The 4,198-nt window shown below is 42.0% G+C and overlaps 1 long non-coding RNA gene across 1 annotated transcript; it reads right to left on the bottom strand.

Annotated features, from left to right (window-relative positions):
• Positions 1-1,218: 1,218 nt before the first annotated feature.
• Positions 1,219-3,944, bottom strand: LOC105534701. The gene is made up of 3 exons (XR_001005319.1): positions 3,894-3,944; positions 2,858-3,022; positions 1,219-1,244 (listed from the first exon to the last, which is right to left on the bottom strand). It is a non-coding gene; the product is annotated as an uncharacterized LOC105534701 (long non-coding RNA).
• Positions 3,945-4,198: the final 254 nt, after the last annotated feature.

Genomic DNA, 4,198 nt, shown 5'->3' with positions numbered 1-4,198 from the left:
CCCGAGCCAGATCCATGTTGACCGTAGCCAGAGGACTGTCCTGAGCGAGACTCATGTTTACCAAAGCCAGAAGAGTGACCTGAGCCAGACTCATATGGGCCACGGTTTGAAGACTGCCCTGAGCCAGACCCATGTCGGCCACGGCTAGGGCTAGGCGACTGGCCAGATCCAGACCCATTTCGGCCGTAGCCAGAAGACTGATGAAAGCCAGACCCATGTTGACCATAGGTAGAAGACGAACCTGAGCTAGATCCGTGTTGTTCTCCCCTAGATGACTGTCCTGACCTAGATTCGTGTTGTCCATAGCCGAAGGAGTGACCTGAGCCAGATCCATGCTGACTGTAACCAGAGTACTGCCCTGAGCTAGACTCGTATTGACCAAAGCCCGAAGACTGTCCTGAGCCAGACCCTTGTGGGCCACAGTTGGAAGACAGACCGGAGTCAGACCCATGTAGGCCGCGGCTAGGAGACTGGCCAGATCCAGCCCCATGTCGGCCATAGCCAGGAGACTGACTGGAGCCAGAGCCATGGTGGTCGTAGCTGGAAGACTGGCCTGCACTAGATCCCTCCTGGCCAAAACTTGATGACTGTCCTGATGTAGAACCATGCTGCCCATGGCTGAAGGAGTGCCCTGAGCCAGATCCATGCTGATTGTGTCCAGAGGACTGCCCTGAGGTAGACTCATGTTGACCAAAGGCAGAAGACTGGCGTGAGCCAGACCCATGTGGCCCACTGCTGGAAGACCGTTTGTAGCCAGACCCAAGTTGACCATAGGTGGGAGACTGCCCTGAGTGAGACCCACGTTGGCCGTGTCCTGGAGACTGATGGGAGCCAGACTCATGCTGACCATAGCTGGAAGACTGACCTGAGCTGGATTTATTTTGGCCAGAAAAGTCTCTTTGAAAACTCAGTCTTCTGGATATGGATTCAGGCCCGTGTGTAATGCTTCCTCTGACGTTCCTGGAATGGGAATCATTCTCTCCTGCACTCCAACTTGAATGACTAGAAGAGGATTCTTGCCATTTGTCCTCTTTTCCTGTTTCTTCTTGTTCCTCTTGGTGCTGGTGACTGTCGTCTCTCAGCTTTGACCCTGAAGCTTGGCAGTAATCTTTGCTAATGATTTTATTATGAGCCCGAACCAGCTTGAATATCATCAGAAGATACTCCGTAAAATCCACTTTCTTGTTATGGTCTCGATCCAGATTTTGCAAGATGATGTCCACAGTATCTGGATCATTTGGATTCTGTATAAGAGCAAGGTACAAAGAGTAGCTCTGTTAGTATGGACAATACACCTAGCTAACCAACTGAAGGAAGGATGTTAAAATATAAATGTTTGGCTTATGTATATGGAACTCATTCACATAGTCACTTAGGCAGTCCTGAGCAGAAAGAGAAAAAGGAATATGGAATGAAGAATGCGGTGAGAAACAGCTAGAATAGGATAGGATGCAACTGGAAAATGAAAGGAAACAAGAGGGCTGATTATTTTTGGTAAAGAATGGGTCAAATATGAATGATTAGTTAATTTACAAGTAATACATTTTTATACTTACGTTAATTATATCAACTTTATCCAATTAAATTAACTAGGTAATTAATTTACTCACTGAGCAAAGATTTATTATGTTACTACTTGCCTACCATTATGTCATATGAGAGTATAAAGCAGTGAACAAGTTTGCTTCCTGAAAAAAATGGAATTTAATGTTTATTTGATCAGATATACAAACTTAAAATTATAGTTTATTATGATAAGGTTTCTACAAGAGTACATGAGAGAGGAACCATTGGGGGTCCTAGAAAGGTTAATGAGAGGAAATGATGCCTTTTGAAGAATGGATTAGAATTAGCCAAATGAAGGAGTAGGAAGGGAAGGAGAAGGGGAAAAGATTGTTCTAGGCAGAGGGAATGATATGAACAAATGGCTACAGGTGAGAGAAGTCATAGAGCTTTCAGGGAACTGAAAGAAATTCAGGATTGCTAGATTTAGAGTTTGAAGACTCAAGAAATGTGGATAGAGAGATAAATAGCAACTAGATTATGAGTTTTACGTTATGTTAAGGAACTTTGTACTTCATTTTAAGAGCAATCGGGAACTATTGAAGGATTTTTAGCTGAGGAGTGAAATGATTATATTTGCATCTAATGCTGAGAGTAGAAGTAGTAGGTGGCCTGAACCAGAGGACTAATAATAGTGATGAAGAGAAACGGGTTGTTTTGAGAGATTATTGATGAGTTAGATGGAGGTTGGAAGGTAGTGGTGTCTGCTGAGAGAGAGAAAATAAAAAATGATACCAGGTTTTTGCTTTTGGCAAAAAGATGAAGAAACAAGGTTAGAGGTGAAGATTATGAGATTCTTAGCTGACACACTGAATATATGACATCTGATATCTGAATATCATATCTGAAATCCACGGAAATCCAAATTTAAGGAATTGAAACTCAGAAGTCTGATATAAGCTCCCAAATATCTAAGCTATCAAATCTAGACCTGACAGTTTTAAGGTGGCGGACACACTCTTTTGTGATTCAGGGGAATGCTAATTTCCTGAACTCAGATATTTACTTTGCAGTTTTTCTGAGGACTGTGTGGGTTTGTAAGAATTAGTCACTTAGATTGGACATTATTTAATCTATGGGTTTTGTTTGTTGTTTAGTAGGATCACTTCCTTTAGTTATGCTATGGAAGACATCATGGATCAGCTTTTGACGTTATCTCAAACCTTTACCAAACCCTGTTCTCTATCACCAAGTAGGAAGAATCCTCTAGGATGTTTGACATATGTGACAAGAAGGTGGAAAGAGATAAAGAAGAAAATTCCTGCATAATTCCATCCTGGCATGGAGTTCTTACCTTCAGAATTTGATGAAACTCATTTTCCAGAAGTTCTTTCAGTTCTGCCTTGTTCAACATATCATACTCCCCATGCTGGGTGGCATATTGGTAGAAAACATCAATGACAGTGATGATGCCTTGTAGGAGTTTAGGCATTTTTTTTTTTTTGCAAGTTTGAGTAACCTAAAGGGAGGAAAAAGAGAGATCAACCCATTACTATTCTCATTTCTTGTTTAAACACGTAAGTAGGTCTGATTATTTATAATAATTGTTCAGAATTAGTCAGGCATGATTAACTTCATTCTGTTGTAATCAAGAAGCAATTCACAGTTGAATGACTTGTTCAAGTCATGTAGCAAGAGAGTGATGAAATTAGGAACATAATCCATAGGTCTTATTTCCATTCCTGAATGAATATAGGAAAAATGACTCTCTGTTTTTGGCTTCCCACCATTACCAGGGATAATATCAGCTTTGTTGTGGAGCTGTAGAAGTCCTGAGTGTTCCACTTCATCTGCTTCCTCTTTCTCTCTAGGTTCCAACCATACTATGGGTACAGTTCCACTATATACATGACACGCCTTACTCCAACTAAGGAGCATCAATGGCTGAACTGAACTCTCAAGACTTCTAGGTCAGAGAAAGTAGACAATGTGAGCAAAGCCAACAACAAGCCTAGGTGATATGAAGCTAAGGGTAACTGCTATTAGATCCAGTTTCTGTTCTCATTCTCCAAGCAGGAAGTGACCCTCAGACCTTATTACACAATAGAGAGAAAAAGCTCAGTTGTAAAGAAGGCAACCTGCCTGTGGATAATTAGAACCCCATGATATCCATGTTATGAGGGAAACAACCTCAAAGAAAGGAGATAGTATACATAGTCCTAGTCGTTTCATTTTTCTTTTCAGTAAACTTAGACTTATACCAAAGTTCCCCAGAGTATACTAAAGAGAAGCCTTGTATCTAGTGCCTCTTTGCCTTAGAGCATATCCTGGACTTTCATAATTTATAGCCCTAAGTACCCTTGAGTGGAGTTGAACTCCTGCCCACTTACCTAGCTCACCAGAGGAACAAGTAGGATAGAGACAGAAGCAGCTTTCAGGGTGCTGCTAGTTGGGCAGAGTGGCCTTTTTATAGAGGGAATAATGGTCCATCTTAGGGAGGAGCTGCTGTCTTTGAGATGTCCTAATTTACTCCTAAACAAGCCCATCACCACCTCTATCTCCACCTCCCAGGTGTTTACCTTCTTTCTCACTTCCTTACGTGTTCACCTAAGATTGCATTAGCAGTTCCCAAATCTGGGCTACTCTCGGCCCCACCTGCCAAAGTGTCAGGACACTTTGCAGAAAAGCCTCTTTT

Source organism: Mandrillus leucophaeus, unplaced genomic scaffold, assembly GCF_000951045.1.
Source record: "Mandrillus leucophaeus isolate KB7577 unplaced genomic scaffold, Mleu.le_1.0 Scaffold139, whole genome shotgun sequence".
Classification (NCBI taxonomy): Eukaryota; Metazoa; Chordata; class Mammalia; order Primates; family Cercopithecidae; genus Mandrillus; species Mandrillus leucophaeus.
This window is presented reverse-complemented; position numbering and strand designations above follow the sequence as displayed.